Below are 24330 nucleotides of genomic sequence, written 5' to 3'. Positions count from 1 at the left end.
ACAGAAGAGCAGCAGGTGCCTCCTGGGTAGGGATTCTTGTTATTCTCAGACTCGATTTCTAGACAGTTTATCCACAAAGCACAAAAAGAAACTGGTTGATGGCCCCTCCCAACAGAGGCTCCAGACCACCATCTCTTTTCTGTAAAGTGTGTGTGTGTGTGTGTATGTGTGTGTGTGTGTGTGTGTAGCATTCCAGATGGGAGGAGGCAGTGGGCCCTGGAGGATTTGTGCTAAAACCTCAAAGACTTGGCTGGGCTGTGGGCTGGGGCAGTGCACTGGAAAAATGGGAGAAAGTCTAGGGTTGACAACTGCTTCAGGATGCAAGAATGCAAAAATGCATCCCTCCATTCTCACTGGGCGTCCTTGGGACCTGGGAATTCATTTCTGTGAGAGGTGTCGGGAAGATAAACAAATGCAATCACTCTTGAGCGCACATTTAATGAACTGTCAATGTTTGGGGAAATGATTGTGAATTACATATAAAAGGAGACAATTCAGAAAAAGAATCAAGGAGGCACTGATTACAATTTTCAAGTGCCTCAGCAAAGCTAGATTAGATCAGGAGGTCAACCACCTGCAAGTGGGAGTGGGGAGAGCCTCTGCTGGCAGGTGTCCCTCAGGAGTAGCTTTACCTAGTGTGGAACATGTGCCAGAGAATCCCTGAGAACCTTACTGCACACAAAGCCAGGAGGATGGCCACCATGGAGTCTTTGGGAAGATTAGGTAACTTGGACTGGAAGAATAAGATGTTAGTGAAGGAGAGAAACCACTTGAAGGCAGGAGAGAATCAACTTCACAAAGTTGTCCTCTGAGAGCCATATGTGTGTTGGGGCTTATGTACTGCTGCCCCTACACACACACACACACACACACACACACACACACACACACACACACACACACACAAACACACACACACACAGGCACATGCACACACACACACACACACATGCACAAAGAGAGGAGAAAGAAAGAAAGGAGGCAAGGAAGGAAAGAAGAAAGACCAGAGCTTTCAAGTGCCCTACTCCTGGCAGCAGGGTTGGAATTCTCTATGCAAATGTCTGAGGGCAACCTCCACTTAGGGTGCTGGAGACCCAAGGCAGCACTCCCCCTAAAAGCCGAGTCACTAGCCAGTCTTTCTCATAAAGACACGTGCTCTTTTAAATCTTAAGTAGTTTGCCATGGCACAGAGCCCATGACGAAGACCTGAGTGGAGCCAGAGAGAGGAGATGGTGTTTCTCCCCTTTTTCATAATTCTCGGGGTGCTGGAGCAGGGTTTGACGGCCCAGCCAGAACCCATGTTTACACTGGGGCCTCACGTTCCAGTTGTGAGCAATGAAGCTCATTCAGGGCAGAGCTCCAGACTGCAGTCTCCTGGCTCCTGGCTCAGGCCTCTTTGTGCAAGAATGTCATTGTCCCTTGTCCAGGGGCTGAGTCCCAGCACTTGACTTGAGACTTTTAAGGCAATAGGACATTTTGGGCTTTTTTGGGGGGGGTGGTATTGGAAAAAAGAACTCCTTGAGGGGAGAGGTAAGCCTTTTCAAAATCTATTTCTCCCATACTTCCTGTGTGTAAGCAGCAGTTTACGGAAGCAAGGGTTTATTTTGGCTCACAGTTTGAAGGGACAGCCCAGCACCAGAAAGACATGTCGAGGAAGGTGCTGCAGCTGGTCACAGTCATTTACCATCAAGATTCAGAGAGAGGGAGGGGATGGAGGAGGGAGAAAGAGAGGGAGAGGGAAAAAGAGAAGGACAGGGAGGGGAGGGGAGGGAGAGGAAGAGGAAGAAAGAGAAGGAGAGAGAGGGGAGGGAGAGGGAGAAAGAGAAGGGGGAGAGGAGGGAGAGGGAGAGGAAGAAAGAGAAGGAGGGGAGGGAGAAAGGGGAGGGGGAGAGGAGGGAGAGGGAGGGGGAGGAGGGAGGGGAGGGAGGAGAGGGAGGGGGAGGAGGGAGGGAGGGGAGGGAGGAGAGGGAGGGGGAGGAGGGAGGGGAGGGAGGACAGGGTGATATTAATGCTCAGCCCCCTTTCTTCCTACTTAGTCTAGGATACCCCCCCCCCCACCATGTGATGGTGCTACCCACAATCCTCTCACTTCAATTAACCCAATTTAGAAACTCCCTTGTATACATAACAGCGATTCATCTTCCAGATGAGTCCAGATTCTGTCAAGTTGACAGTATTAACTATCAAGACCCTCCCTAAAGCTGGGAGTTCAGGAGGCCCAAGCCACCGCTGGGTTCCTCATCTGTCAAGCTGACCGATCGCTCTTTCTCTGCATTCCCCTCTAGATGGTAAAATAGCTGGGCTACAGTGAATTCTCCACAGAGATTCTTTGGAATGGGCAAACAAAGGATCTAGAACCTTCTGAGCCAGGTTGCTCCTGGGTCCATTCTAACCTGGACTCTCCTTGGTCAGGGCTGGCTGACATTTTCATTTCACCCCTAGACTGTCTCTCTCCCCTCCCCACTGTCTCCTCGGAATATTCCATTGCCTGCCTGAAAACTGGTGATAAGCCACCATTTGGGGAATTTCTGTGCTCTCTTGAAAGAACAGTTGAAGGGATTCTACAGGTTGCTTGCTCGACTTTACATGTGGAAACACTAAGACTAAGCTGTTCTGTAAAGAGGAAGAGACTAGCTTTCACAGCAACAAAATGTGGTCTTACGTCTCATGGGGCAAACTTCCGGGGTCCCCATTATGGGGGAGAAAAGGGCACTTTTCTGCCTCGGCTATACAGGAATCATGTTTCCTGATGTGGGGTGTCCCACATTGGTTGCTAATATGTCTTTAGCAACCTTTCCGTCACTCCCTGCACTCCAGGAGGGAGTAAGCCTGGAGATGCTCAGCCCTTAGGACAAAGCAGCCGGGTGTCTGGTTACACTTTCTTTTATTATGACTGTAGATCCATTGTTGGGGAGTTTAATGACAGCATCTTATTCGCACTGTATTTGTTTTATGATATTCCTCTATTTATAGCAATCCGACGCTGCTTTTCCATTTACGGCCGCAGTAGAACACACCACTATTTAAAAACAAACTCGTTTAAGTAAAACAAAATATAAAATATGCGCTGATTTAAAGGAAGCACTTAGGCAGGCAGCCCTCATCCTGGGGCCCAGTCAGGCTCACGGTGTAAGGGAGACAGAAGAAGACCTGGAGCTCCAACCACTGTCCTGCTGGCTGTGGGACACTCAGGCAGCCCAGTCTTTTCTTCATCTACTCAGTTGTTTCTGAGGTGGAGTGTGGGTGGCAGGTACCTAAGCTATCTCGCTGGCCCCCAGGTGTTGTCTCCCCTCAACTACTCGGTGCCTGCTTTTACCAAAGCTAAGTCTTTAAAGGGCCCTCCTGTGTGCCCAGCCTGGGCCCTCTCCCTCACAGCTCCTTCTGTTTCTGTGATGCTTCTCTCTGCTCCCAAGAGGGCCATGACTTTTACAGCAGCAGCCTTGTGTGAAGAGCCTGCAGGGGTTCTCAGTCCCAGGTTTGGCCTCCCCTTGACTCTCACTGGAAGGCTGAAGAAGTGTCTATTTTTGACAGACTTTCATGCCTATACACCAGTCCACTGTTCCCACAACTACATGCCTCTGGCAAATCCCCTCCTTGGCCTCTCTCTTGAGTCTGAAGTGGGTCAAAGGAACAGCCCCGAGACCTTAGACATTTTACTTCTTAGTCTGTGGGCTTGAAAAGACCACATCTGTTTTTCTGTCTACCCTTCTAAACTATCTCACATCCTGACCACACCATCTTCCACTTTGAACTCAAGAGTGTCCGTCCCGGATGAGGTCAGTGGGCCGAGAGGTCTCCTGTAGAGTGTAGTTTGGTGTGTGTGTGTGTATGTGAGTGTCTGTGTATGTGTGTGTGTGTGTTTCTCTGTGTGTCTGTATATGTCTGTGTGTGTCCTCACAGAACTTTTCAAAGTAGACTCATCAAAGCTGAGGCAGTGATAATTGCTGCCAACGAGGGAACAGGAGTTGCCGTTTGAGCCTTTGTGTGGCAGTTTCTCTCAGGTCGTGGATCTTCTGTGCCTCCTTGTGAATTTTGTATGGGCCTGTACGGCATAGGTTAGCTGTCTTACTGAAACCCAGTGCCAGGGTCGGGGAGAGGATGTGGTGAGAGTCTCAGGTCTGGTCCTGAGCAGCGCCAGCCACCGTTTGCAGCTGATGGGGTTGGGAAGGCTCACCAGTCTAGAAGCGGTCACCAACAATAAGACTGCACATCCTGCTGCACAGTCTCCCAGCCGGTTCTTCCCTGGCAGTAAGTGGGAAACCAAGAGACGACATCGCATTGGAATCCCACACCCCAGCCCTGCAGTCCCACAAGGGTGTGATGACCAGAAGGCTTCCCGGGAATAAATGTCCCAGTCCAGGATGTCACCCTCGCACTCCTCCATCTCCTAAATTCAGACATTGAGATTAGAAGTGCAGAGGAAATCAGGAGACCACAGCCCCAGAAATCACGCGCCAGAACCGGCTGGGTGAGAGAGCGGCTGTGGACCACGAGGGCCGAGTCCGCTCCGGAGAGGCGCCAGCACCGCGGCGGCAGCAGTGGCGACAGGAGACCGAGGGGCGGAGGCTGGGGCGGAGGGAGCGGGAGGGCGGGCCGGAGGGTGGCGGGAGGTGTGGCCGGCGGCGGTGGCGGGTGAGCCGCTGCAGCTGCCGCTGGCGTCTCAGGGGCTGCAGGCGGACGCAACGCTGTGCCGATTCCAAAGCCCAGCCACACCAGGCCGCCGGGCCCTGGCCCCCAGCGGGCGTCGCCGTTCATCGTCGCCTTGACGCCTGGCCCAGCGCCGCGGCGCAGGACTACCGGTGCCCCGCAAGTTGCGAGCGCACTGTGCGCCTAGGGAAACTTTACCCCGCGGCCGAGTCTCTGCCAGGTAGGATACAACCACTGAGCCCCTCTGTGCGTAACAACCCCGGGCCACCACGCGCTTCTGGGGAGATCCCGGACCAATGCGTGTTTCAGGACGCTCGGGAAAGAGGCCACCAAGTTCTGCTGCGACTCCCCTGGGGGCGGGGACAGCGCTGCACTTAGTGACCCAGAGCATGCTCAGGTCACAGACTTTGCCCTGGTCAGGTGCAGCCATTCTGCTCCCGGCGATCTCCGGGGTTCAGGCGACAGTCAGGCGGCAGGTGGGACTCCCAGGTCTGATGTGTTGGCCAGGGCTGTACCGAGAGTGAAGGGGTGCGCCCAGGTGATCCTGAGCACGGGCATGTCACGAACGGGGACTCGGAGCCGGGCTTGGGCGCGGCGGATCGCCGATCGGGCTGGGGCACCGAGGGCTCGTCGCCTTGTGGGACCCTGGTAGCGGGCCAGAAGAACGCTCCTAGATTTGCTCTCGCACCCGGGTTATCATTCCCTGCGAGGGAAGGTGTTCAGCTCCGTGGATGTGGAGACCCAGGAGGCTCCCAGGAGGGTCCTGAGCTCCTTGAGGCCGGATGTGGGGTGTGGTGGCCGCGGGTTCCCAGCGTAGCTGGGCGAGGTGGGCGCGCGCGGGCTCCGGGTCCTGCTTACGCTGAGGGAAGTTGCCTCGCCAGGGGGCGCGCTTCCCCGGCCGGATCGACTTCCCAGTCCAGCCTAGCAGCTTCACAGACCGAGTTTCTGAGTTCATGGAACAGCAAAGGGACCACAGCAAAGGAGCTTGGGGTTTGTCTGGAGGAGCTCCCCACCTTGCCCCAGAGAATCGGGCAGAGGGCCCCACTATGAGACTGGTGTGCAACGACCAGAGTGTCATGAGGTGTGCTGCTGGCAAGGATGAGCAAACAATTTACATCCAGAAAAACAAAGGAAACTTTCCGCGAACAGCAAGCCAGCATGGAGACACTGGGGAGGAACAGTTGGTATTTACTTGAAGTTACAGAAACCCAGCCCTTTTTGTAAAATGGCATCTTTTGTCCTGGTCCCAGCCAGATCTCTGGGCGAGGTGGGCAGGATTTGTCCTGTTTCTGGGCGTAGGTACTCTCAGGGCATAGGAATTTCTGTAGTTTCATCAAAAGGGTTATACTCCCCAGCCATCACGGAGAGCACCCCATGTCCTGGGCCTGAGGTCCCAGATGAATTTATCCCACATCCTGGTGAAAACTCACCTTCCTGCCTGTCCTCTTAGACTCCCGTATTGTGTCCGTGGAAAGAGACACGCTGACTGCTGTGTTGTGTGCAGTGTCATCTTTGTTGTGTGCCTGTGGAGGGGACCCTGGAGGGACTGGCACTTTCTCTTCCCACTAAACTCCTCTATGCTCCCCCAAGAGAGTACACATGAGCTCACTGGAGACGGTGGCCTCACACTGACTGGAAGTTTTCATGCGTCCTTCCTTGGAATTTGTGCTCCACACATCCCAGCACACACACACTAAGGTGTTGGGATGGGTCATGAAGACTCTTCAGCCTGGGTAGAAGCCACGTGTGTTTATTGCATGTACCTAGTGCCCTGGTTCAAAGCAAAGTTTCCATTAGAAAAATCATCTTATCAGCCTGGCTTCTGTTTGGAATGGCAGAGCCAACGCAGAGGTAAAGGAAGGGTGAGGAGCCCTTGTCTCTGGGTTTGTCTTTAAGACATGCCAGAAAACAAAAGAAGTGTGTGGTTTATTTTGGTTTTAGTGTGTCTGTGAAGCCTAGTTGAACAGCCCCGCCCACCCCTGGAACTTGGATCTTAGCATGTCCCCAACCCAAATGCCTGTAGATTCTGGGTGCTGTTCTTACTCCAACCCTCACACTGAAGAGAATACAGAGGCTCCCCACCTTCCAAAGTTGCTCATGTCTCTGGTGCTGTCTTGAACTCCAGGAAGTTTCCCCAGTCTCTGACTTTTCTGTAATCCAAGATGGGGTTCATTTCTTTGACTCATCTGTCCCCAGGTCTAAAATGCCAATCAGCCATTGAATCTCCAGGGTCTTTGAGGAAGCAGACTTCTGGACTTGTGTGTCGGACAGACTGGTCTGAATCCAGAAAGGACCCCTGCCCCAGTCTTCTAGTAACTTCCACAGCAGCCTGGAAATAGTTCCCTACGATCTAAATGGCAGCTCAGTGCTTTGGACTTGGGGCAGGTTTGGAGTGAAGGTATTAGGGGTGTTTGTGGGAAGGGGCTGGTAGAGGAGGAAAGGCAGTTTTGAAATCCAGACAGTTAGCATAATCATCAAGGACTTGGATGACCCCCTTCCACAGTGGCCCTGCTTCCCTCTCAGACAGCTCTGGAGATGGACGGGCCTTGTGACTTAAATCCAGGAAAGCTTTTGGGGTTCTGGACAGCCAGGCTGGATGCTACCACTTGTATAAATGAACTGGATGCTGGTTCTTCTCTAGCAGGTTGGGGTGGAGGAAATGCTGTGACCTACCCCCTGCTAGGAGTCTCAGAGCAGCTGGTGTAGGTGTCTTTGTTGGGGTGCCAATCTAGCCACCATTCCCTGGGAAGAGCTAGAGGTTGTGGCTGGACCACACACTTTTTAGCAACCCCTTCCTGTGCAGAGAGGTGTTCTTCTGGACCATTTTATGGGCTACCTAAAAGAGGAATCAGGAACATTTGTCTGAACTCAGCTGGGACCTCTGAATAGAGAGTGCAGAACCTAGGGCTTGGTCCCAGGGAACAGATGACAGCAACTGATTAGCATCCCTGCAAGCTGATGCTCTCAGGCAAACACGCCAGCTTGGGTTCCTCCTGCCACCAAAGCTGGTACCTTGGACTAATGTTGGTGTTCCATTTGATGGAATGAGGCAGATCACCAGGTTTTTTGTTTTTGTTTTTTAACAAAGAAGAATGAGATGGTGAACCCAGTGTCCGCAGCCTACACAGGCTTTCAGTAGGGCCCTGACTTCCACCCTGGACTTCTGGGTTAGACATACGCAGGAACAGGCTCACGAGTGCTGTGATCAGACACGATTCAGTGGAAAACCCAGGGAAGCAGGAATTAGAAGGCTTGGTCTGCCATAGATGAGGCTGTATGACCTCAGCTAAGTCACTGCCCTTCCGGAGCCTCAGGCTCTGTTTAGAAAAGTCAATGCATGGTGATTAGAGTACCTGGGTTTAAGTTCTGTCTACCTGCTTGTCAATTACATAACCTTAGGTCACCCACCTTTTGGTGCCTTTCATGTTCTATAAAATGGAATTAGCAATCTCTCCCTTCAGCCTGCAGTAGCCCCTCAGTGAGACGATCCAAGTAAATTACTCTGCACAGTATCTGACACAGCAAACACCACTATCTTTCCATTGTTGGTGTTTAGGGGTGGAATGTTGTCAATAAGCTGGTCTTCTGGTTGTTTTCTTCCTTTCCTACCTCAGTGGGCAGCCCTGTCCTGATGCAGGATAGGCAGTGTTATGTCTAGTCCCTCTGCCATTATCTGCCAGGCCTTCCTTTCCTCTCCGCTCAGCTTCCCACCCTAACTGGGTACCAAGCCTGCCTGTGCTGATGAGAAGCCGGCCCGATAAACAGCTTCCAAAATCACTGCAGCCATGGGCTCTTCTTCTAAAGCACTTTGGACTTTCAGATAAACGCTCTTGGGATCTGAGGGTTGCATTTCCCCCAGCTGATCCAGATTCCTTCATGTGGGCTGGGCCAGGTCTGAGGCCTGTGAAGTGGGACTGTGTCCTCTGTCTGGGCTGGGGCACATTCCTCAAACTCCTGGGGAGGGAACAGTTCAGACTGCACCTGCCTCTTCCCCGGGAAGGCTGTGGTTCTGGTCCATCTTAACTGTGATATCTGCATGGTACAGACATGTGAGACTTTGTGTGAGTCAGGGCTGGACTACACGCTGTCCTCATCTGTCTCTGGGGGCTTCAGTTATAACTCCCATTTTATAAGTAGGAGGATAAGGCTCTGAGATGTGGGGTTAGCAGTGGGACTTGGGTCTGAGTTTAGCTCATCTTGGCTCCCTATCCTATGTGTTCAGTCACTGTGTCAGGTTTCCCGGGAGCCCCAGAACCCCAGTAAGGCTCTTTGAAATTGCTCCCCCAACAAATACACACAAACACACACTTTTGGCTATTCTTGCTTGGGCACCTTCTGAGAATCCCTCCTTTCATCTTGCATACGTCACTCTGGGGACAGGTGGGTTAAGAAGTTTGGAGACAGAGTTGCTCACAGGAGGGGAACAACCTTAGGAAGCCACAACAGGCTGTAACAGAAGAGGTTTGTTGCTGTCCTGGATCTGTGATCAGTGTGCAATGGTGTGGCCTCCGATTCCTTATCTGTGAAAATCGGAATGAGGGCCTCTGTGTTCTGTTAGTGACAGCGAACCTCAGTGCCTGGGCACTTAGATTCCCTTCTTGTCTATCTCTGCTTTTAGTGGTATGTCTCTGTCTGGGTATGTCTATGTCTGCTCTTCTGAGCCATGTAGATGACACTGAAGTCACTGCAGGAGGAGAAGAGGATGATGGGAATGCCAGCAGGTACTCCATACTTCAGCAGGAGGTGGTACATATCACTCAGCTTTGGGACATTGGCCAGATCTGTTACCTGGTCCTAACCAGCCACAAGGGCAGCTGGGACAACAAGAAACTCCAGCTTGGTGACGGCATTTGCAGCAGAGTACTAAGCGGAAGGCTCCTTTGGGATGACTGGGCCACCAGCCCTTCAAACATTAGGCTTATCCATAACTGACCCCGGTGGGACACATTCTGCACATGGGGACATTATTTTAGGTGATCATATTGGGCCGGTGACACACTTCAGGTGGTGGGGCCATAGAGGCTGACAAGTGGAACGTGGTAAACACACTCAGCCACTTCCTGACTTTCCACTGCTCTATGGCTTCCTTTGGCTTGCTGAAACTTACTGCTTTGAGAACTTTCCAGAACTTTCTCCAAGTTTTTCCAGTAATCACTTCTGGCCCTATCTCCTCCCATTCCCTCATAAGGTGACTCTTCTGTGTTCGTCTCAGTGGGAGTGGGGAGTCAGAGAGCCAAGGGTGCTGGACTCATCTGGAAGTCCAAAGAGAAGGGTAGGGGCGTGGAAGGAGAGAGTCTAGTTTGGGATAAACAATGTGAGCTAGAGCGTGAGGTTGTGTGCCTGGTGAAAACAGAAAGGGCAGCTCCAGGAGAACAGCTAGATCCTGTCCAACACAGAGACAGATTCTGCCTATTGGTGAAAGGCTCCAATTCCTGCCCACCCTGAGCCCTCTGAGCTCAGGACTGAGCTCTGTCTCTTGATGAACTAACAGAGCTTCAGTCGAGAATAGGAGATAGATTTGGAGTGAACTAGCCCTTTCATGGGTCCTGAGCCCAGAGATACTGCTAGGGATGGCTCCCTGCCACCCAACCCACTCCAACATGGCCATCTCTACTGCTGAGACAGATTGCTTTCAGGCTGGCTATGTGTGTACAGCCTCGTGGGAAGCAGGCTGGGCCACCTGCTTCCTGACATTCAGGGACCCTGCCAGAGGAGCAGGCTCTGCTGATGGCTGTGGCTTCAAGCAGGTTTAGCAGGCACCCATGGGAATGAGAATGAGGCGCTGGCTCACAGAACACCCCTGTGGATCCCACATGGAATGACTTAGGGCTGGATACAAGCAGCAGAAGAAAGGCCATCCCAGCTCCAACCCAGAGAAGTGAAAGGCTCAAACACCCAGGTCCTCTCCCTGATGCAAGAATCAGAGGAGGCAACTTGTCCTCGGGCACAGGGCAGGCATGTCTAAGCACAGCTACCTGGTTGTGTTCAAGTCCTCAGCCAGGCTGGCAGCCATGACAGATACTTGGCCTTTACCAAAGCCCTTCACTCATAGTGACTTCCTACACACTGTCCCATACTTCTCATTCACTCACTCACCCTGTATCAGCCTGCCTTGCTTTTGTAGGGTATTTCCAACATCAGATTTCCAATCAGGGATTTAAGGGCCAATCCTTTATACATGAGAAAGAAGTGAGTTGCCCTCTGTGGGCTGCTGGGCCCAGTTCTTTGAGGACTCTGTAAACAACTGTATAAAACACGCTTCCATTCCACCAGGCAGGGGAAGCTCACTTGTTAGTCACCAGATTTAGTGTCACTCATAAAGGATGCTCTCAGAGACTCCAGCTCTTGGATGCTTCCAGCCTACCTTCTGGCCAAGAGGCACTGCTGAATACTCAAGGGAGGGGTGACCAGAGAGAGCAGCACCTTCCACAAAGCCTCAGGAGCCCTTGCTGGAACACAGGCGTACACAGGGTTGGGAGCAGGGGTGCACAGCTCACCTGGCTGAGGTGTAGGCATGGCTTTGCGATTGAGTCGGTTAACTGCGTGGAATCCACCTGCTCACTCGTTCCCTGCCAAGGGACTGGTGCATCACACACACTGCACCAGGTAACCAACTCATGGGCCTTCTGCCTCTCATGGGTTTCTGTCCTTCTCTGAGCTCTACCTGTTCTCTGTCTTGATTTGGTCCCCACAAACATTGTATTTACCTTTTTATCTCACAGGGTTCAGGGGCCTGGGCTTGGCAGGGTCTAGAAGACCATCTGTCCCCTCCCCCTACTGAACTGGATTGCACAGGTGAAGGGCCATTTTCACTCTCTTCAAGACTCCTCCAGACTGCGTTGTTGGTCTTCAGGGGCCTTTTGTTGTTGTTTGATGATTTTTTTTCCCAGAGGTGTCTTGCTGAGAAAATCAGTTGCTGGGGGCCAAGGCAAGCAGTAGCCTCTGAGGTCCTGCCTACTTACGCTGTGAGAGCCAGTGAGGGTTGCTGGGTGTTGCTGATGCACAGGTCTGCAGCATAGGCTGAGCTTCCTGGTGAATTGTGAGCCTGGGGGCATTCCATCCTCTGTGCCTAAAGACTTGTAACTGAAGGGGGCCAGGTTCCGAGCCTGGGTCCCTAGCAGGCTTGGGAATATATCAGCATCATAAAGTTAATAGTTAGACTAGAATGTAGCTCGTACTTAGCCTTCGAGTGGCTGTCGGCCACCTTTTGTGATATATTGCACTGCCTCCAAGCCTTGGGTCTGGTTCTATTTGGCTCTGGAAAACTCTTGTATATTCTATGAGTGTCCGTGTGTGTGTGTGTGTGTGTGTGTGTGTGTGTGTGTGTTTGTGTACATGCATATACAGGTGTATGTATACATATCTGCATTGAGATCAGAGATCAATGTTGGTTGTCTTCCTCTGTTGATTTCCATTTTTTTTTTTTTTTTTTTTTTGAGACAAGGTTTCAGAGGAGACTGAACCAGGTGCTCATACTCATAGGTTTGAATAGACTATGGAGCCACTGTGCTTCAGTGGATTCTACAATCTCCTCTGTCCAGGATAAAGATGCGTGCCACTCATGCAGTTCCTTTGTGGGTAGAGATCTGAACTTAGGTCCTCAGGTTGGCATAGCAGGCACAGTACTGGCTAGACCATCTGCCAGTCCCACCGTGAGCATCTGATGCCTCACCCTCATAGGAGAAACCTATTCAGGTGATACTTGAAATTGCTTCCAACCCTGGAGCCCTGGGTTCATCTCAGAATGCTGAAAAGAAGGAGAAAAGACTGCAGCTGAGCATCTTTTGGAAGAATAAACAAACTAAGAGAGATATGTTTCTTTTCAATAGCTGGGGTGAGTGTGTGTGTGTGTGTGTGTGTGTGTTCCTCCCTTTTGTTTGATAATCCTTTCTTTTTGAGATAGTTTGAGGAATACAAGCAACTGATGATCACCGCATAATAAGCTCAAATAAAAACGATCTTTTAAGAAAATGGTTGCTATGTAATTGAATTTAAATAATGAGTATTTTTGTTTCCAAGTAGCCCAACTACTTGTAAAGATCTATTCAAACCTGTTTGAGGTGTGTGTATGCATGTGTGTGTGAAGGTCTTGGCAGTGATAGTTTCTCACTGGGAAATAGTATTAGCAGTAACAATATCGCCAGACAAAGTTGTATATGTATTCACACATATCTTTGCGTGAACAACGTATGGATTCCCATGAAGCACGTCTAGAAGGAAGTGTTCTAAAAGCTGTTGGAAAGTTCTCCTGTGTTCCAGTGAGGCTTTGAGCACCTGAGGCCGACTTTAGCTCTGCAGTCCCACAGGTTGAGATCAAACTCTAACCCTGGTCAGCTGTGTGACTGTAGGTGACTTATCGAAGCCTCAGTTTAAGGGTGGGGACAGTAAGGCAAAACCAAGTACTCCGTCCCTTCCCCACACACCTGCACAGAAGCAACACTCTTGTGGAGGATAAACTGCACCCACATGTTTTGCAGAATAAAGAGCTAAGGTGCATAAGTTATGTGCTTGGTAGATGGCTAAGTAAGGGGAAAAGGTGTGAGGTTTGTCTGAACCCCTACAAACTCGGGCATGTTCCACATTAAGCCATGACAGCTTGGTGTGAATTATCTCCCACAAGTTATTGGGAACATTGGCCAAGTGGCACTATTTTTGGGCTCTATGGAGCCTTTAAGGGCCGGGGACTGGTTAGTGGGAGAGGGTTGTTAGGGACGGGATTTTGGAAGCGTTACCCATATTTAGTTCTTGCTGCATTTTCTCTTACAGCCACTACACACTATAGCAGCATTGAACTGAACAGCTCTCCCATGCTTACTCTCACCACCATGACAGCCTCACCGCCATGTGCCCAAAGTCTTTGAAAGCCCAAGTCAGAGTAAATTCACCTTCCTGAAGGTTGTCTTTGTTGTGCATTTTGGGCACTGTGACACAAAGGCCCTAATGGGTGTGCTTGCCTGGGTCTGCTGATGAACAGTGCTGATTCCTGTTGGTGCTCCCTCCTCCACTGTGTACTGAGAGCGTGAGTCTGAGGGTGGGGACCACCAACCAGCTGCCTGTGCACAGCGTCTTTTCCACCCTCACGCGCACTTCAGCCTGCTCTAGGTCCCTGTCTCCAGCTAGACTCTACCTACGTTTATCCCCATTGATGTCCCCAGACCCCATCTTTAGTGCCACCCAAGGACCCAGAAGGCTTCTGTAGCATATGGGTAACCAGGACTGGCCATTGCTAATACAGTAGCCCCCCACACACTAATGTCCACCCTTTCCTGCCTTTACAAATCCTCTCGTTGCTGTGGCTCTCTCCCGAGCAGGCTTACCTGGGGAGCTTCCGACTGGCCGACCGTCCCCTGGCAGGGTTGCTTCTCTCTACCCTTTCTTCCCAGCGCTGTCTGCTCTCTGCTGACTAAGTTACCATTGACTACCTTGAGGGGGTTCATACAAAGCAGTCTGTCTCCGTGACTAGCCATCTGTCTCCTGCACTTGTGGAATTTCTCCTCCTGTTGATTACTAGACTATCAGCAGCAACAGCCTGACCCCTCCAAAACCCAGGAACTGGTGACGTGTGTCTAAGTACCGTGTGTCTGTGAGTCTTTCCTGGGCCTGGGCCTTAGGACAGTATCAAGAGTTATGTCTTAGATAGATATGCTTTCTATCACTGTGAGGAGCACCATGACCCAAAAGCAAGGTACCGGATGAAGGGTTTGTCTGCTCACACTTCCACAAGGCAGTCCATCTTCAAGGGAAGTCAGGGCAGAAGTTGAAATACAGACCATAGAGGAAGGCTGTTTACCAGGCAGGTTCGGGTGTAGCTACCTTTCCTATACCTCCAGGTGAGGTATGCCCAGGGGCATTGGCCATCACCTACATCAGTTATCTATAAAGAAAATGCCCCCACAGACTTGTCCACAGGCCACAACGAGGCAGGCTTTTTCCTGAGTCAAGGCTCCTCTTTCCTAGCGTGTGCTAAGTCAGCAGAAGACTGACCAACAGTGGTTGTACCATAGATAAGGGTGCCCGAAGTGGGAGGGTGACAGTGGGAAGAGGGGTGGTAGCCACACCGTCCCTGCTGGTTTGTGGTCATTGAAAGAAGCTGTGGTGCACTGTACCTGTTCTCCCAGTGTAGGGGCAACAGGAAAGAAGGCCTACAAGGATGCCTTCTCAGGGCTCCTGCCTCACTTGCTGGTGCTACACGTAGGCCAGCGCTTCCCCTCTGTCCTAGAACTCCATAGTCGCAGACTTTGGGGTGGGAGCTCCCGGTGTGGGTGAGAGTGTCCAGCAGATCTGAAGAGAGGGTGCTCTATTGTAACTCAACCCCAAGGCTCAGGACCAGCCTCAAAAAGGCAGGCTGCAGATGCTGGGGAGGTTTCAGGTTGTTTTTTTGTTTGTTTTCCTTGTTTGATCTCTTCCATGGATGGGGGAGGGGAGGATGTGAGACGGAGCTGTCCTGGCTGAGGGGAGAAAATGAGACAGCTTGGGTTTCATTTGCAGCCAGGCGCACTGTGAGCTTGTCTGCAAAGCTTAATAAAGACAGGAAGCCTGAAAGAACAGAGATCTCCCGAGCGGAGCTGAAGCACCTCCCACGGCCTCCTCCGGCCGGCTACCTCCTCCAGCTTGTGTGTATTAGCGCCTAGCAAAAGGGCAATTTTCGGCGATGTTGGATCCCCAATCTCAGTCGCATTAGTGAAAATCTCTTTCTTAAAGCCCAGGATCAGGACGAGAAGGAGGCGGGTCTGCTTGGAGAGTCTAGTCACCAGCCAGCCTGGGCTGACACTTGCTGTTTATTGCTTAGTGGGGCAGAGGTAACCTAGGGAATTAGGTGGAGTGCAATGGGGCTACCAGCTTAGCTGTGGTTTTTCTAGGGGCTCCCAGCTGGCCAGGAGAAACTCCATGGGGTGGGAAGACAGCCCGGGATTAGAAGTTGGAGTGTGGCATCAAGTTCTAGCTTTACCACAGCCTCTCTGGGCGACCTTAGGCAAGACTCTAGACCTCTCTAGATCTGTTTGCCTTCTGTAAAAACCTAGGGGTGGAATAATTAACCAAAACCAACCAACAATGAAACTATACCACAGCAGAGATCAATGACTTGGTTTTGTTCGTTCTCTGTTTCTCTGATAGTCACTCCAGGTTCAAGAAGACTGAAGTGAGGGAAACACCAAACCTTGGGGACCAACGCTGACCAGCAGGACTAGCATGCTGTAACAGTACCTGGCAGGCAGGCAGATGTTTGATCTCAAATGTCAGTGCTGATCGATTAGTAGGGTCTGCCTTGAGCCCTCTGCTGGGTGGATGGGGCTGTTTGATCCAGGCACAGCAGGATGGATTGCCAAGATCAATTATTGATGTCTGGCAAGATTAGAAAAAGGAAACAGAATGACAGGACCATGGAGGTTCTGGGTACAGCTCAGGGCCTGGGAAAACTGTCACTGGTTATGTGGCCATGTGACCCAAGGACTGAATTCAGCTAAGTGTCACATATAATCATCGCTGCATGTCTTCTTTGTCCAGCCATATAAGACTGGACATTGGAATGTAGAAGAGTCTGCTCAGGTGATGCGGATGCAGTTCACCTGAGCAGATCAATGCTGAACACAGCAGCCAGAATCTGTCTGGGCTTCACATCAGTACTCAGTGTACTTACTTTGAGGTGCATGGATCTATGAGGTACCCATGAACTCACGAGGAGAATAATCGGTCCAGTGGAAGATGTAAATGAATCCCTCTGGCCCAGAAACTGTGACCTGCAGTCAAGGTGCCTAGCTGTTCTGAATAAGAAACTGACTGCATCAATGTGGTGGCTTTGAATGAGAATAGCCTCAATAGGTTCATGTGTTTGAATAATTGGTCCCTAGTTAATGGAACTTTTTTGGGAAGGAATTAGAAGGCGTGGCCTTGATGGAAGTGTGTCACTTGGCATAGGCTTAAGGTTTCAAAAGATTTGTGTTCGTCGCACTCTGCTTTGCTTCCTGTCTGTGGATCAGGATGTGAACTCTTGGCTCTGCTCCGGTTCCATCCCTGCCTGCCTCTTGCCATGCTCCCCACCATGGTGGTCATACACTCCTCTCCCACCAGGACTGTGAGCCCAAAGAAATTCTTCTTTCTGTAAGTGGTGTTTTATCACAGATTAGAGATGTAGGTAAGAACTAAAACTCAGTTACATGTGCCCTTGAAAACTCAGGTATGCCCTTGAAAGACAGCTGTAAATGTGGCTTGTTGTTGAGCTTTAGGAGCTCAGCCAGGAAACCAAACAGGAGCCTGTTCTCAGGGCCTCGTTAGCTGTGACTGTTTGGTCTCCAGTGTGTCTTTGACCAGGGATCTTTCAGTATTCCGGCTGATCTTTATCCTTTCTTTATTGTGGGCAAAGAGGAATACTGGATGGGTGTTCACTGAGAAGTGATTAAGTGGAGAGAATGGAGCCCTTCTTTTTGAGGCAGGGGAATTACTTTTCTGAGACACAATGTTTACCCAAATAATTTTGCCTGTTCCCACAGGGGTTTGGAAACCGAGGAAAATGTATTTGACTAAATAAATAAATAAACAAATATTAATGTTAGATGTGATGCCACCAATTCTGTGATAGCTCCATTTTGGCAAGACGTTTATTCTTCCCCATCCCTCCTCTCCTTCTTTTGCAGACCCACTCTAGCTTGGTTTGCTACGTCTCATAGCGTGCTTCCCTCAAAACCTCATTCCATATGTATTCAGCCAGCAGTGACCCTGCACATGAGGCACTTTTGTAAGAATCCATATATTAGGAGAGTCTCTTGTGATTGTAAAACACCCCATGAAGCTGGAGAGTCAGTGAAGAAAGATTGATGTTAGAAAACACCAAGTGCTCAGAGCCCTTTATTGTTAAGACAAGGGGACGTGGTTCAGAGAGTAGTGGTGACTTGGCCAAGGCCAGGGAGTTAGAGACACAGCCATGTCTCCTGGCATTCCTAGCCTGGAGGCTTCCCAGCATGCTGAGACATTTGTTGGCTGAAATGCCCCCTTCTTTGTGATGCAGTGGTCAACCAGTCCTGCATTGTTTGTGGGACGATGATACAGCCAGAGGAGGTTAGGGGTCCCTCTGTGTGTCCGCTGCCCTCAGATAATGGGAAGAGCTGAAATGGAGACCCAGTGCCTGCCCCCAGATGGTGAGGCTACACATGTGAGTTCAATTCCAGGCTGGCTTGACTCGAGCTTGGCTCTTAACATCCTCTGTGTTCTGGGAGTGGGTGTGGACACCATCTTCTGCAAGCCTGACCCTGGCAGCCCCACAGATGTGTTTATTTCTTTCTTCTCCACTTGGGAGGCAGGCAGCAGGACAGGGAGAGGCAGGCTCTGGGGCTAATGCTTGGGGCTCAGATGTGGCTCTCAGTGTCTGCACCTAGGACTTCAGACTACCTAATGTGTTCACCCAGAGTGGGGACTGAGACACCCTTTCTCATGGAAGGACTTAGTCGATTCCTGAGGGCTTAGGAAAGAATCTGATGCAGGAACAAGCTGCCTACCTTAGCTCTTAGCTTGAGGACTCTCAGAGAGGAGCTTGTGTGACTCTTAAGTTAAAAATTACACTTACCCTTTTTTTTCTGTGATTATCAGAATCATATATATGGATGCACATATAGATACAACCTAGAGATAGCATTTTGCCTGTTTCTCTTGCCGTATTTATTTCCCCTGTGCAGTGTATATGTGTGTGTGTGTGTGTGTTCATGTGTGTGTGTGTGCTGTTAATTACAGTTTATGAGAGGCCATTGTTTTGGATTGAGCTCTACAAGGCCCCAGCAGGCCACCCAAAATGGAAGCAGGCAAGCTAAAAAGTTCCAAATAACTAAATTAAAACCTGAGGGCTGGATAAATGGCTCAGTGGGAAATGGTACTTGCTGTTAATCCCAACAACCCTGCATGGGCCCCAGAATTCACATGACGAAAGGAGAGAATTGACTCTCCAAGGTTGAATGTCATAAATTTCATGCGTGCTCTCTCTCTCTCTCTCTCTCTCTCTCTCTCTCTCTCTCTCTCTCTCTCTCTCTTCTCTCTCTCTCTCTCTCTCTCTCTCTCTCACACACACACACAAACACACATTACACATCACACATTACTTATCACACTTCACACACCACACATGCATTCAATGCATACATGCACAATGCACCATAAATAAATGTAATAAAAATATTGAAACTTTAGTAATTTATTGGCAAGAGCTGACCTTCTGAGGAGCCGAGGAAGAGACCACCTCACAAGAAAGCCCTCACTGCCTAGGTTGTTAGGAAGTCCCCTGTGCCTTAACTCATATCAAGAAACCGAGTTTAGAGGCTAGAGAGATGGCTCAGCAGTGAACAGCACTGACTGCTCTTCCATAGGAACCAAGTTCAAATCCCAGCAACCTCATGTCAGCTCACAATTGTCTACAACTCCAAGATCTGATACCCTCACAGCGACATACATGCAAGGAAAACACCAACACACATCAAATACGAATAAGTACACTTTTTGAAAAGACAAAAACTGTCCCACCTGACCTTTTATCCTTATTTTTGCTTCACCAATCTTTTATTTTATTTTTTTTCAGATTTCAAAAATTACTTTAAATTGTGTGTGCGTGCCTGTGTCTGTGAGGATATGTACATGTAAGAACAGTGTCCACGGAGGCCAGGAGGGGGCACTAGAGACTTTGGAGGTAGAGTTACAGAAGCCGTGAGCTACCTGATACCAGTGCTGGAACCCAAACTGGACTCCTCTGCAGGACCACCTCAGGCCCTTAACTGACAAGCCATCTCCCTAGTCCCTCAGCTTTGCTGCCCAGGAGCACCCCCAGTGAGTGCTCAGCCAGACTCAGGCTGTTCATGAGCCACGCCTGAAGCCACACCCTGCTCACCGTTATCAAAACTGACAGACAGCTCGAGGGGAGAAAGGTGAACTCTTAGCTCCTGACCTAAGGGAGCGCATCATGGCTGTCAAGCCCTAGCATTAGGAGCGCAAAGAAGATGGTCACAGTCACAACCACTCAGGTATCAGAGACACAGGCCTTGGCTCAGCTCTCATTGTCCCCACCCTGAAATCCTCCCTCAGTTGAACAGTAGTATCTGGAAACACCCTCACAGACAGTCCCAGAGATGTGTCTTCTAGGTGATTTCAAATCCAGTATGCAGAGACGATAGGCCAGCAGAAGCCAATTTGATTCAGATACTCAGCTTGCATAGATTTTGTTGACAATTTGTGTCTGTATGCAGGTATATAAAGTGTGTGTCCCTATACAGACGCACTGCACATGTAATTGAGAGACAATTAAAACCAGGCCCGCATATATATCTAGCATGTGTGCCGTCCAAGGCGGATAGGACTCAGTCTGAAGAAGCCAGCAGGATGTTGGAGGCGGTTCTAAGAAGAATCCAAGGCGGAGTGGTACAGGCATCAGGGCAGGATATGAAACGGTTAGTGTCCTATGTAGGGTGATAAAAGCATAACCCTGGGAGTGATCTTTTTACAAGGAGCACAAGGCAGGGGGGAGTTTGCAACATACTCCATTGTAGCCCCACGAAGTTCATTTCTCTGGGACCTGGAGGAGACTCCACTGCACTCTGGGTGGGCTGCTGGGTAGTGAAAGGCCAGGCTTCTCTCTCTTTCCCCACAATGCTTAATAGGATCTGAGTGTGCTGGTCACCAAGACACAAGATAGCTTCACCTTCCAAACAGCAGTGATGTGCGTTGTCCTCTTTGGCTTTGGTTTTGAGGGGTACTGGAGAGTGAGGGGCCTTCGCTTTCACATCAGCCTGGCTGGAGAAGGAGCAAGGAAGCCTCTGAATGTGGGAGAAGCTCACAGGCGCACATGGGCTTTGCTCATTCACTCTGCTTCCTTGAGCTGATACTTTCTCTGTCTCCTTCAGCTGAACTGAGTTTCTAGGGTCCAAAGGTTTGTGGAGCCAAAGTTCCTCCCTGAGCCTCTCATCCCCGGTGGCTAATATTCTGGCACACAGTGATGATGCTGAGGTTAAAAGGCCAGCCTTTGTCCGTGACAAACCAATGAGCCAAGCTGTTGGGATGGGCAAGGGTTCCTCGCAGGAACCTGGCCTTGTTGCCTATGAGTACAGACATTTCCAGCTCTCAGTTTTGTTTCTGCCATTTACAGTTCAGAGAGCTGGAGACATTCCACATAGAAAGCAGCCTTGGGTCTGCTCTTTTAAGATGGGACTGGGCTCTCTGGATTTCTAAGTTTGTTTCTTAGTCAGGACCATGAGAGGGGTAAACCTTGCTGGCCATCTCCCACTGAGAAGGGGAGAGGAAGGAGAGCTGCAAAGGGCTGTTTTAATTCGCACTATGAATTTTAAAGCCCTGTAGCTTCATGCATTGGGAGACCCCATCAAAATGCTAATAGCTCCGTGTTCCTACCTCCTGCAGCCCCTTCTGCATGCGGGAATATTTATGTGGGAGCAGGGGAGGATTACAAAGTGTGGAGGTGCAGTTTGCCCGGCCTCCACCGCAGCTCTGTAGGTTATAAAGTCTGAATTAATAACCCCAGCTGCGCAGGAAAGCTGTGGTTGGCCACAGGCTGGGCGCTTCCCTCAGCGGCAGGTTCGACTTCTCAGCTTTCAGCTTCCTTTCTAGCGGCAGGGTGGCCACTTTAAAACATCTCTATTACCGCCGTGTGGCTTTTTAAACACGGGGTCTCCGGAAGGCAGAATAGCAGAGGACATGTCGTTCACAGGGTCACGGCTGCACATGGCTGCATGTGGCATTCAAGGTCTAGAATGCGCGACCACTGGCACTGGAGCTGGAACTGCTCTAGACTCCTATGCCTGAGCATGGGAGGGTCCAGAAGCCCTTGGAACACTAGGTATCTAGACTTAGGCACTCTATTGGCATGGGAGCAAGGCATTTTGGGTATCTCCATGGAAGCATACATACCATGGTGCTGCTCACCAGATGCATGGTGTCATAGCTCGAGTGGCTTTGACTACACTCATTGGATTCTGATGCTCCTTCTTCCAGGCTTGGCTCTGTGGCCTGGACAGAGCCTTTGCCTCCCTTGATTTTCACTGTCTTGTGTAGGAAACACCTGCTTCTTTCTGGAAGCCCTGCGAAGCCCTCACCTTCCATAGGCTTTTTCGGGCAGATGGTTCCCTAGGAAGACTGTGGGACTTCAGAGTCTAGGCTCCACCTCTATGGATGAGTCCCTTAAGCCACCAAGGCTTGTAGGTTCCTCTGTTGCAAAATGCCCAGTAAGTCAGCCAGCCAGCCCAGTGAGTGGCAGCCAATAGGGTTAGGATCTCGGGATCTGGCCCTTTCTCTATGAGACCTCACCAGGATTTAATTATGCACGTGTGTTCTGGGTCCCATCACCTCTGCCTAGAAAATGGACTACATCTCATGTGTCCCTTGAAGCTGGGGGCAGGGAGGGGGATGAGAGTAGAGTTAGGATGTGAAGTGAGGTTCTGGGGTGTCCTTATCATATTCTTCTCCAGACCAGGAGCAGGTGACTCCAAATGGGAAGAAATGGGCACAGAAGCTGTTTCATACCAGTTGAGGACAGGAGGGATCCAGGGCCATATACTCGCTCTCCTGCCTGTCTGTCTAAAGCAGATTTCACAGGAAATCACCAGTGAGACTCTGGCTAGCACGTACATTTATCACAGACAGCCCCCAAGCCCCTGAGCAGATGGGAGACGGGAAGGGAGGTTAACAGTGGGCACCAGGAGCCCACAGAGCCTGTGTAGATTCATGGGGTCAGTACATCGGAGCTTGTCTTCTCTGGCTCCCCAGGTCCTTGACAGCTAACTGCTGGGCGTCTTTTATGTCCCTGGAGCCCTCTTATCATCAGCTGCTGACAAGTTGCTTCTGTACCCATTTCATCCTATCTGGATACACCTGCTCCTGGCCTGGAGAAAAACATGGCCAAGAACACCCAGAACCTTCACGTTTGAACCCTACTCTCATTTCTCCCCAGCTGCAAGGGAAAATGAGTGAGGTCCCCGTTTTATAGGCAGAGGTGATGGGAGCAAGCAAGAGCAATTGAATGCTGGTGAGGCCTCATAGAGAAAGCCGTGACATCCTATAAGACCCTTGGAGGACCCTTGCTGCAGTGTCTGGAGACCCTGTGCTGTTGGGGTGGGCATCCATTTATGCCTTGTGTTCTGAGCATGCTGTGATCCCAACACTAACTACACTATTGAGACCCTGGAGCACAATTAGAAGGCTCACGTGGGGATTTATTACTAGGTCTGATGAGATTGATTGACAGCACTGGTGTGAAAGCCTCACTCCCATTCACAGGACAAGTGCAGGTGGAGAGCCATGCTGAGCCTTGGATGGGCCCAGCACCCCAGTAGCTTCATTAAGGGACCCCTGGGACCCCTGTGTTGCAGGGCACAGCAGGAATGCATCCCAGCATGTCTGGGTTCTGCTCACTCCTCACTCCTAAGCTCACCCCTCCCCGTCGCTAATTTAAAGCAAAGCAAAACAAAGCCATGACTTGGTTTGGGGTCATGGACCATGAAGCTTTAATCTGTCAGCAACAACGCCTCGGGGTGGCAAAGGGCCAGCCTGGGTTCTGGGTCTTGGCATGGCTGCCCTGCAAGGTGCTCCGGGAGAGCTGCATCTGGACTCCACAGCCTCTTCCAGGGACCAGGCCCCAGAGTCCTGGGCTCAAGTCTCACCAGCAGCTAGGTAGTGTTATGCCGACTGCAGTGGAGAGCCAGGGTAAGGGGTAAAGAAGGGCTGCAGGCAGGAGCTGGGTAGGAAAAGATGGGATGTCTTCCTCCTGGAACAGTGGGCCTGCCACACTGAGAGACTAAACTCATGTTCATCAACATTATCTGGGAACAATGTAAGGAGTATTCCAGAGTCCAGCTGCTGCTGATTAAATGCTGGCTTGTGGGTGGGGAGGAGACATATCTGTTCTCTGGGCAGAAGTCTCATAAGAAGAGGGGGTGGGCTCCTAGGAGCGTAACTAGGGAACACTCATTTTGGCTACTCCAAATTTTTTTTATTGTGATAAGTAAATACACATAAGACATTCATTATTTTGAGCAAGCTCGTGTGCGTGTGTGTGCGCGCGCGCGCGTGCGAGCTCGTGCTGAAAGCCAGAGGTCGTCACTGGGTGTCTTTCTCAATTACTCTCTACCTTATTTTTTGAGACAGCCTCTCACTGAACCTTGCTGATTGGCTAGACTGCCCGGTGATCTAGTCTGAGCCTCCAGAGCTGATGGGTGCTGGGGATCCAAATTCAGGTCCTTGTTCTTTCACTCCTGGCTGATGACCTTAGAGATCCGTTTGTCCTCTACCTGTCCTTGTATCATCTACCCACTTTCCCACCTGCCCATTCCCCTACCCTCCTATCCACACACCCTCTAACCATCTTTGTGCCTACCCACTTATCCCATGTCTACACCATCCACATATTCATCCACCATCCATTTATCCATTTACACGTCCATCCGTCATTCATCCATTTTCACCCTGCAACCATCTACCTATCCACCCGCCCACACATCCACCCACCCTCTACCTCTCCATTTCTGCAACCAACTCTAACTCAACTACTCTGTTCAGACACACACATCTTCACAAGTCATTGTCTACCTGCCTCCCAGCTCCCTTTCCTGAGAGCCATCCATCAACCAGCCCAGGCCTGAGGCTGACAAAAGGGCAAAGGATGGGGTAAGATTCTGTCCCTATTTTGGCAGAGGCTGTAGTCAGGTA

General features: G+C 50.6%; 1 protein-coding gene across 2 annotated transcripts in view; it reads left to right on the top strand.

Annotated features, from left to right (window-relative positions):
* The first annotated feature begins 4663 nt into the window (after positions 1-4663).
* Positions 4664-24330, top strand: part of TSPAN18 (tetraspanin 18) — a 122958-nt gene continuing 103291 nt past the window's right edge. For both annotated transcript variants that reach the window (XM_080931052.1, XM_080931051.1), the window contains exon 1: positions 4664-4867. The gene's annotated coding sequence lies outside the window, so the exon portion shown is untranslated. The remainder of the gene's footprint in view (positions 4868-24330) is intronic.

The sequence above is a fragment of the Micromys minutus genome (assembly GCF_963924665.1).
Source record: "Micromys minutus genome assembly, chromosome: 17".
NCBI lineage: Eukaryota > Metazoa > Chordata > Mammalia > Rodentia > Muridae > Micromys > Micromys minutus.
This window is presented reverse-complemented; position numbering and strand designations above follow the sequence as displayed.